General features: G+C 37.6%; 3 long non-coding RNA genes across 4 annotated transcripts; all 3 read right to left on the reverse strand.

The window, feature by feature from the left end:
• Positions 1-1,990: 1,990 nt before the first annotated feature.
• LOC131235137 (uncharacterized) lies at positions 1,991-3,467 on the reverse strand. The gene is made up of 3 exons (XR_009165957.1): positions 3,282-3,467; positions 2,555-2,772; positions 1,991-2,208 (listed from the first exon to the last, which is right to left on the reverse strand). It is a non-coding gene; the product is annotated as an uncharacterized LOC131235137 (long non-coding RNA).
• Positions 3,468-4,113: 646 nt separating this feature from the next.
• On the reverse strand, positions 4,114-5,907 carry LOC131234990 (uncharacterized). Its single transcript, XR_009165873.1, has 7 exons — positions 5,641-5,907; positions 5,467-5,559; positions 5,290-5,394; positions 4,709-5,186; positions 4,581-4,628; positions 4,254-4,494; positions 4,114-4,161 (listed from the first exon to the last, which is right to left on the reverse strand). It is a non-coding gene; the product is annotated as an uncharacterized LOC131234990 (long non-coding RNA).
• Positions 5,908-7,441: 1,534 nt separating this feature from the next.
• Positions 7,442-10,180, reverse strand: LOC131235375 (uncharacterized). 2 transcript variants are annotated; one of them, XR_009166090.1, is made up of 3 exons: positions 9,678-10,180; positions 8,059-8,301; positions 7,442-7,895 (listed from the first exon to the last, which is right to left on the reverse strand). It is a non-coding gene; the product is annotated as an uncharacterized LOC131235375 (long non-coding RNA). The 2 variants fall into 2 exon arrangements; XR_009166089.1 differs by having other exon boundaries at positions 7,443-7,895; positions 8,059-8,323.
• Positions 10,181-10,636: the final 456 nt, after the last annotated feature.

The raw sequence follows: 10,636 nt of genomic DNA on the forward strand, positions 1-10,636 counted from the left end.
ATCCAAAACTTTTGTAGACCCCAAGAAATATTCAAACGTTCAATTCAACTGTTGTGGTCCATTTGAACATTGTATATGCTTCATTTTTGGTCTCAAGTCCTAAAATTATCTGGTAAAATTGATGGACGGAGAGGATAAAATACATAAATCATGGTGGACCCCACAGAGTTTACATAGTACGCTAAGCGTAGTGAGTTACTGTAACACTCTGGTTCTCAAAACTCGAGAATAGTTGCTCCTCATTGAGAACCCAAGTATTACGTTATGAGGTGGACCATCATACATCCAATTAATAGTAAATTTCAAAGCATGAAGTAAAGTAATCACTACATAAGCTAGGGATATCAGGAGTAACAAAAAGGAAGTTTAATACATGTAAATGGGGGCAAAATGAAATCCCACAATAGGGGAAAATTTTATTACAATTCAAAAGAAACACAAAATCTGAAATATGGAAGCAAGTAAATCTTAAATATCAGTTGAAATGCAGCAGCTTAACTGCATCGACATAGAGGCCCTCCGTGCCGAACTCCTACCCAGCCGTTCCTGGAATCCTATCATAGGGGTCACCACCTGTCATCAAATCTGCGTCTATTTGGTGCAACCGCACAATTGGATGAGTGAAAACTCAGTGGGAACTTCCCTCAAAGATTTAAGTATATCAAATCATTCCAATGTAGATTAAAACAGTATTTTCATTTCATAAGACAGTAATATCATAATGAAGACAAAGTCATATTAATACATGCATGAATGTATGCTTAACTCACAGATCTGGGGATGCACATCCAGCTATCAAAAGAAAAGACCGCCCGTAGTAGATTAACTACCTGGAAAAGGCCATGTCAAAAGAAAAGACCGCCCGTGGTAGATTAACTACCTAGAAAAGGCCATGTAAGTGAGTGCACCCAAGGATGTCTGACCTCCTGGAAAAATATTCAGGATACGCCCAAGGAGGTCCTAAAATTTCAAAAAAGACTCATGTAAAGAGAGCGGCCCATAGTGGTACGAATGCACATAATCTGAGAGTTTAACTAAAGTAATAAAACTCTTAGTACTTAACAGAACGTGACTTATATCGAGCACCCAATAAAGCTCAAATGTCATATATGAATGTTATGCACCATGATATCCATGTACATTCCTTAAGATTAATAAGATTATTGTCATAAACATCATCAAAGCTTAAGGTTTTTTAATAAGATATCAAACATCCAAACATGAGCTCATCATAAATCCCTTTTTAATTTCTCTAGGTCCAAATGAGTGCCCATAAATGTGACATGTCAACTATGATTAATTGTTTACAAGTTCAGGCTACTTTTCTTACAGAAAATAACATTTCATACATAATCACTACAAGACAATCGACTTTTACCGACAGCCAAAACCGCTAGTAAAACCCCTAAAAATGCCGGTATATACTTTTACTGGCGCTAGACAAGCGTCGCCAGAGGGGTATGTCAGTAAAAATTTTTATGGCGCTAAGTCATTTTTAGCGGCGCTTCTCAGAGCACCGCTAATAGTAGTGTGTTGCGGCGGTCTCTCTGGTTTCACCGGCGCTTTGGCTGGCACTTGTATTTCTGACAGAAGCGCCGTTAAAAATGGGAAAAGCGCCACTAAAAGTAAATCTAAGTGCCGGTAAAGTGTCTTCCTGGACACTTTTAAATACAGAAAAGCACCGATCTGTACAAGCACCGTAAACATCCACAGGAATCCCGTCAGCATATCCTTTAACTCCATTGAGACAACTCCCCTCCCCACCAATCCTCCTTCACCCAAACATTAGAGTCTCACTCCACCACAACCCCCCCCTTAGACCATACATTGATCTGCTCCTTCTACCCTTCCTCTCCCCACCTAAGAGGCCTCCAGAGTCCTTTATAATATGATCCACACATGCAAACTTATGCACATGTACAAGTGAAGAGGAAAGAAAGAAGAAAACAATATCATTTGTTTCATTAGGATAAAAGCTTTCTTTGGTCCATAAGAACAAATCTTAAAAGGCACTTACATGACCCGAGAAGACAATATCGACACCATATTGATACAAGGGTGCTTCCATTTCCTACCTCGTGCATTCAAATTCCTGATAGTGTGATGAATAGCTATTATACCAAGGAGGATGCCATGCAGCCACCAGCCATGGGGTCACTTTACGGTCCACTCGAAGTAAATCATCCCTTAGCCAAGCATGCTGGGCACCTATAAAAGATGGTGGCATTGTTAGAAATAATAACAGATCAACGGGACTCACATGCACCTTTGTATACAAAGATCAAATTCATATTCTGAGCATTGAATAGCAACCATGAATTCGAGCTACTGTATAATAAGGACTATTAGCAGGGTCTAGTAGTCCATGAGAACTACATTTCTCAAATTTCATGGCTGCCCCTTAGCTTCTAAAAGCTTGGAGCGTTCTGTCATTTTATGGTCGGTCCCATGCTTCTACCAATGGAAACACAAAGACTATGGTTCTCATAGACCATCAATCTTTCTCTATAGCAATAATCCAAAATCCATAGATGAAAGGGATAGCATCAGTCACCAGTACTATTATAGTCGACATATGCTCCCAACATGATGAAATGGACTCCTGCTGCGTCAAACGAGTAGTAGAAATTACTATTGGAGCCACCCTCTTGTGATGGAACAGCGAATCGTGTCAGATAAGATTTGAAAGTGATCCCATCAACTTAAGGTTCAATCTCATGATTGCCTTCAATCACCATCATAGGGACACTTGAAGTCAGGGGCTCCATAAACCTAATGATAGAAAACAAATAGGCAAATGATCGGAAAGTCTAAATCACATTGTATATACTAGAAAATTTTAGACCAGAAAAAAATTAGATCTTTTAAAAACTACACTTGGAAATAATGCAAAATCAATTTTGGGTAAATCCTGTTTATATGTGTAGTCAAATTCATTCACATTGTACGTATGAAACTACATGTCGTTTTTAGTTGCATCAAAGCTCCTGAAAGTATGAAAGAAATCTATATGATAAACCCACAAGTTGGAAAGCCTTATCAAAGATTTATGATCATCAGTAGACAATCAACAACGTTTTGATGGGTTTTTTTTCCCAATTGAGAGTAAAATTTTCAGCCAATTTAAAGAGCACCAGTTTTGGGCAACTGTTAGTGACCTCTGTTTGTATAAATGGGAATGAACGGTTTTTTATAATGAGATTTGCATAGCCTACGCATAATCTTCACACAGCAGCAAGAACATAACCAACAACAAATTACATTTGCATCTCATTTCATACCTGATGGCTGTATGTAATATTCGTGAATGCTTCCATAGGTTGTTCTACTGTAGTATAATCCTTAGCCCTGCAATTTTAAGGAGAAATATACACGTAGAACTCCAAAAAACAAAGTTAGACATGGCCTATAGTTGCATGAAGAAAGAAAGGAAGCGCTAACAAATTCACGTGCAGAAGCGACGTAGCATCTATCTCAAATATTAGCAAGTATAAGTGGCAAAGAAGCAGGAGCCATAAAACAAGCCCATAACACAAGTTCAAAGCATGAGCAGCCCATGGTAGAAGGAACCTGCAACTAAGATGATCTAAAATCGTACAACAGCCCTTCTCCCTCCTCCTTTACCCGGACTTGGGACCGGCAATGTAAGTAGTTGCATTGGCGGAGTTAAAAAAGGGCTTAAGATCCATTTGGTTTGATAAAAATTTATATTCATCAAGATTGATGTGATGACCAAATGGAGCTTAAGACTTATAATACTACAAATATGTACCAAGAATAACAACAGCAAAACTTACATAAATGTAGTTGTTCTCCTTCGCTTGGCTTCCATCATCTAACACTGCCTCAAAAAACACACTAAAAAAGGTAAACGCCCTCCTATTAATGTTGTAAAGAAACATAAAAAGAACAAGAGTTGCATTGAGTTATAAAGAAAATTTATAAGAACAAGAGTAAATCATGTTGGCTAACTTGTTGATTTAATAACCCAACCTATTATATGCATTGGATATTTAAGTCAATCCAAATTGCAAAATTAGAGTCAAACACTTTCTATCCAAAACCAATCACACATCAATCCTAAACTCATGCGCAAAATATAAAATATTTACAAGAGAGAGAGAGGTCCTTTCATTTAGCTCAATCCATCTCTCCTTAAACCTGTAAAACAAAACAATAAAAAGAAATTAATTAGTACTCGCAATCTTTTGTACAAGAAATTCTATTGTATATGGCAAAAAAAAAAAAAAAACTTACACAAAATAGAGGGCCAAACAACACTCGTTCCAATAGCATCCCCAATTGTTTTATATCGTCCATAGGGTCTTATCAAAACCTTATGCCGTATTATTGCCACATGAATTAATACTTCCTAGAAACCAATTCCAAGTTCATGCCCCCTACTTTTGTGAGTGGATCCTTGCTTAAAACAACTCCTTTAGCAATAGTAACCCCGGGTTTCGTGATACTTATAAGACTAACTCCAGTCACATCCTAGAAAATAAAATATACCATCTAATTAAGAACACAATAATATCAAAATATAATAAAAGAACTATTCACTTGGTATAAGGAATTACCCCAGCACTAGTGCAACTCGTGGTCTTCCCCTTATTCATCGAGTGTTTCTACAAATGATAACTCAATATCAATCATTATATACCAACTAAACTATATATAATCTACGACATGTATATAATATAATTACCCGAGAGATCACCCAATGGCTTGATGATGAGGGCGGTTGGTTCATGTTAGAACTAACTACAACACCAAATACTGTGGGTGGGTTATTGTTTGCATTGTTCATAGTGGCTATCAATTTCATCATAGTTTCTTTTAAGGAAGAAATTTCAGCATCTCTTGCGGATGAGATTTCAACCATAGTTTCTTTAAGGGATGACATTTCAGCTTCTCTTAAGGATGAGAGTGGCAGCTATATTTTCTTTTAGAGAGACTATGCCAGCATGTAGTTCCTCATATCTTTCATCTCTCCTCTGAGCAATGGAGGCCATGCTTTGCTGGCTGGATGTTGCGCCCCACAAATCAGATGGAGATGGTCCTAAGCCATAAGTGCGGACACGACCATGCCTATCTTCTCCCATGACTTAAGATAATAGGTCATTCTTTGCCGAGCTATTCTGTGAGGCTCCAGGTTGCTGAGATATTTCTTCATTGAGTTTTGCCTGTAATAATAATTATCACATGGTAACAGTTAATGTGTAAATACTATAGTTGTTGCTACACATTTACATGGAGCTCTTATTGCATGTAAATACATTAACATACCATTACTATTGATGAGGCCTCATCCATAGGGTTTCCATCTTTGCATGTATGAGTCAATATAAACATATCTGCTCGGCTTAGACCCTCCCCATTGGCCTTTTTCCTCTATTATTATGTAAACAAGTTATATAACACAAATATACTAACATGGTCAGTCAGGTTATTAATAAAATTTACCTCTTCTTCACATATTCGCGCAAAACTCTTCGTGCCTGCCGCGTGGTTAATCAGTTGTTTCTTTCGATTCTCTATATTTGTTTTAGAACGAGCCTATATGTGACACACCAACAAAGTAAATCATAAAATATCAACAAAAGATTTTGTATAATTCTATAATTGAATGAAGCATACCTTCCCCTCTTCAGAGCTCCAAAACTGAACGAGAGTCTTCCATTGATCCTCTTGGACCCGCTCATCAAGATCTGTGAGCTGCTCCTCATCAGTCTTATGAGAAGAGTAGTGGAGTTTCTTCAGCTTGCGCTTCCATTCCCTCCATTTTTTCACCAATTGACTTCAGCACCTAAGCCTTAGCATTACCGTCAAACTCAAACTTGGACTGCATCACATGTTAAAAGCAGATAATCACATAATGAACAAAATAAAAAACTAAAAAAAAAAAAAAAAGGAAGCATCGTAACCATTACCATGACAAACCCCCACATATCATCTTTTTTTGCATTCGGCACCACCCTCCAATCATTAAATGTAAGGGGAGCATATTCCCCACTGCGTGCTATTATAAGCGTGGGGACAATCTTTTGGTCATTTAGACTACAGATACGAAGGAATCCACCGTACATGGATAACGTTCCCAAGATTTCTAGATTAGATGATCCTATCCATCCCATTTATGGCTATTATTTCGGACTGTTAATGTGTTTTTCACTAACTGTTTGTTATTAGGCTGCTTATCCAAGGGCTAGAATTGTCTATTTTGGAATAAATTTTAAGAACTACCATTTCATTATTAATCAATTTAATTTGGTGCATAATATCATGAAATTGGTGCAACCAAGCACAACCTTGATTAAAAATTTGGAAGTAGCAGGTAGCTTATGCTACACGCTATGTAGCTTACACATCATGCTTCAAAGCGGTGAACGCTACTTACAACACTTACATGCACACGCGCTTGCGTGCACACACACAGCTCACCGTTGGTTAGGCTGTATTCAATACTCTCACTTGACATTTACATGAAAAGTGGGTAATTTTCTTAAATTTCATTATTTTGTCCAGCTTAATATTCAGAGTTATCCTTGTCATTTTTGTTTAGAGGAATTACATGTTGCTTGGCCCGTGCGTATGCAATGTCCTCATACCTCAAGACTGTATGTGGACCCCATTCTCTAGTGATTTGGCAGTTGGACTGATGGGCCTAATCAAGATGAACCATATCCCCAAACATCCCCGAATGGGGTAGTCCAAAAATACAGCAGCCCAAAGATCCCACTAAGGCCAAAGAGTGGTGATAGGATCTTCCAGTCTGGGAGACGTTTGGGGAATGTTCCATCCCTAGTGATCTATCACATGAATCACCAGTCTAAATCAATGAACCACGGGCTCCACTTGTATGCACAAAGGGCTCATACTGCATTTTCTTAAACCAAGGTTCACATGGCGCCTATTTGTTAGTTCTTTTATTGTCAGGAGCAAATGACAGAACTAAACCTGCACTGGAATTATCATTTTCGCACACATCTCATCTATATAAGCATGTGCCTTTCTGTTTTGAGGTGGGGACATTATACAGGCTGATTCATCAGGACCATGAGTATTGTCATCATGTGCCCAATCTGTACAACTAAGGCCCTTGGCCGATGGTTCATTTGCCCAGTTCATTAAACAGTTGGGTTCTACCTTAAATGGGGATGGCCCATAAATGTCCAAATTGGAAGGTTTTAGCCATCAAACCTCTGTTGCTTTCTTCTTAAACGTCTATTTGTTAGGCCATTCATTGAATGGTTTGGATCATCCAACCTGGGAGATTTTTGGGGTATCCCTCATCCATGATAGGGCCCATTAGGTGAATAGCCTAGATCTCTAAACAATGAGCCCATTTGCTTTTTGTACATTGCTGTGTGCTGAGATGTGTTCTGAGATGTATCGTGAATTAAAAAAAGGCTTAAGTGGTTGAATGATAGGTTCTAATGAGTCTATCAGTCATTTCACCCTGTTGTTTTACTCTTTGGGTTATGTGGGACTGGATCATTAGATTCAAACCTAAACATACAAAGTAGAATTTATGATCTAACAAAGAAGATTAGAATATGTATATATGTATTTATGTGTATGCACACATGCATGTAAGTATTCTTGCTAACATTCACACCCTTTTACTTCCCAAACAGAAAATTGCGCATGAAAAGAAAAGTTGATCAGCAAGGATTTGTTGCTGTGTGAAAAGCACCTTACTTGTGAAGATATACAAGCAGTGAGGTGATAAAAACCTTTATTATCTTCAACTGGTATCCCAACAGTTTCAACCAGTCTATTATCCTTCAACTTGATCAATATCTGAAATTCAATCAGAGATAAACCAAAACTGCAGGAAGTTATTTTTCTTGCACCCACCAACTCAAAGATCAGAGTTGCCAACTAGTCACCTAGTAAAGTTTGAAATTAACATCAAACCACATCAAATCTACTAATTATTAATGAATAAATATTTGCTGAAGGAGAAAGATAAACATAAGAGCAAAAGAGATTCAAAGAATTTAGAAACATAGTTGGAAAAATAAGATGTTTCCCATGTCAAACATTACTTACATTTCATAACATATAAGGCCTCTGTTCTGTTTCCTTCAATCAAACCCGTACGAGTATAGATTCAAAGTACGCTCACAAGAAATTCAGAGGGACCAAGTACAATATCAGGTAAGAACCACCTTTTGAAAGATCTAGAGTGGAGAAGGGCCCACTGTATTAGGACTTCATAAAATATTGAGATATTAATATGCCCATGACCCCAAGGTAGCAAAAGGAAGAAAGCAGAGTCAAGGCAGTCAGACCCTGTGAAGTGACATGTAAAATCCTTAAGGAAGATGGGCATAATCAAAATGAAAATAACTATAACAAAAAAGGAGAAAAAATAAAAAGGTAAAAAGGGAACAACCTTGCAAAATAAACCAAATGATTTAAACATGAAAATATGGATAAGGTGTCCACAAGTAGTTAATGTGAAAGTAATGAACAACTAAAGGGTTTTATCATAGCGATCATAGAATAGTTGACATTTTAGCTATCCACAGTACATCAAGTTACCAACTACCAAGTAGGCAAGTAATCCCACAAAAAAGTAATTGAACAAGTAAAATAGAAGAAAAGCAACTGGGCTAGTTAGGAAACCAACAAGCAAAAAAGTAAAAACTAACAAATGGGAAAGAGTCAAGACTTGAGACTCAAACAGGAGAGAAATACAACAAAAAACAAAGTCCCAGTGGCCACTGCCAAATTATGATTTAGAAGAGTTTAAATACATGTTTGCAATGGAACCACAGTGCACATCAAAAGTAAATATATTATGATCAAAAGTGAGGCATATATTGCAGATCAAAAATTACACAGCCACTACCAGATCTCTAACACATGCATGGCAGAAGCATCAGATAATAGATTTTTCTTTCAGATAATTTAGCAATGCACATGACCTCAATGTGAGAAAGAAAAATAGCAAGGAGCCACCTTGGGCAAGGGCGACTACCACTTGATTGTCAATTTTGGTCACCCTCCCCATGGAAGGGAGATCACAGTGAGCATAGGTCCTATTTTTCGGGTTTCGATTCCACCTAAATCAGCAAGAACTTGGTACCCCAAAGAAGTAAATAAATAAAAATTAAAAATAAAACTAAGAAAGAACCATCTCAACGTCATAATGGGGTTGATTTAAAAGTTAGCCAAATCAAGGAGACAGCAGCAATCCTTAGCTAATTGACTCCCTTCCCGATTCTTCATCTTGGGCTCCATTGTGTAATGGAAAAAAAACTCCTAATGTGATTTAGGATGAATGGTCTAGAGACTTGAAATGTCACTTGTTATCTTAGGAGGCCAGTTTACGATCATTAAGGTGGCTCTGGTTATATCTCAATCCATAGGATGTCCATTTTCAGATGTCCTAGAATGTAACTGATAGGGTTGAATCTCTCCAGAAAAAAATTTCAATCGAATGATCAGGATCACTGACATAAATATTACTTAGTTGTGTTGTGTGCAAATCAATCAGATAAAGAATGCCCTTCTCAGAAAGTGGTGGCTTTAAACTGATGGCTTACCATGCAGGATACATTGTATAGCAGAGGAGTAAACCCTAATTTGCAACAGCAGCAACATTGAAATTTCAGCAAGTAGTAGACAAGGGAAAAGGAAAAGTAAAAGATTCCATAAATTACCTAGTTGGGTTATGCGATGGGGCCCAAAGGATACATATTACAATGAGTAATAAGTATGCAAGGATGTTCCAAAAAGCTGGGATGATCCAAGCTCTTTCCTACAGCTCACTTAAGGGATCTGATGCATTGAAGTACAACTGCATTTTCACAAGTACAAGAAGCTAGGATCATTAGCACTCATGAATATTAAAAATAATAACAAAACAGAATCTAAAACCCCAGCTCTACATCGAAAATCTATTGTAGCTTGAGAGAAAAATCCAAATCCGTTTTAGAAGGATCGAGAGAGAAAAACCTAGATTTGGTCTGTAAAAGACACACGCACAGAGAGAGAGAGAGAGAGAGAGAGAGAAAGATGGATTGAGAAAGGGGAAACAAAGAGAGATGGTCGATTGAGAGAGGGAAAAGGGGAAATAGAGAGAGAGGGTCGATTGAGAAAGGGGTAATAGGTGGAGATGGCGATGGCTGTCGCTGCATCTAAAGGGAGAGACAGAGAGAGAGAGAGAGCGCGTTGGGGGCGGTGAGAGAGAGAGAGTCAGGAGAAGGGAGCAAAAGAGGCAAAAGAGGCTTAGGGCCTTTCGTACGATATTTATACCCGATCGCAAACCGACTCCCCATTTTAATTAGCGCCGCTGATTAGCCAAATACATCGTCGGCTAATCCTCCTTTTGTTGTAGTGAATCTTCATTGTACAATTTGTAAGATAGAATGAAGTGAAACTTCATAACTCTTGTCATTACTAATTGAAATATGCAAATAATCAAGCAAATACTAATATGACATAGGGAATACAAAACTAAATTCTATCCACCTGGTTATTGAATTTAAGGTTTGAGAAATAGGGAATAAAGCATTTCCTAATGTTCATCAATACAACATAGGAATGAATTCACGTTTCTATTGTTCCTAAGGTACGTATGGTAGAAATAATTCTAAAATCAGAATATTATATATTATAT

Source organism: Magnolia sinica, chromosome 19 (genome assembly GCF_029962835.1).
Source record: "Magnolia sinica isolate HGM2019 chromosome 19, MsV1, whole genome shotgun sequence".
NCBI classification, from domain to species: Eukaryota; Viridiplantae; Streptophyta; class Magnoliopsida; order Magnoliales; family Magnoliaceae; genus Magnolia; species Magnolia sinica.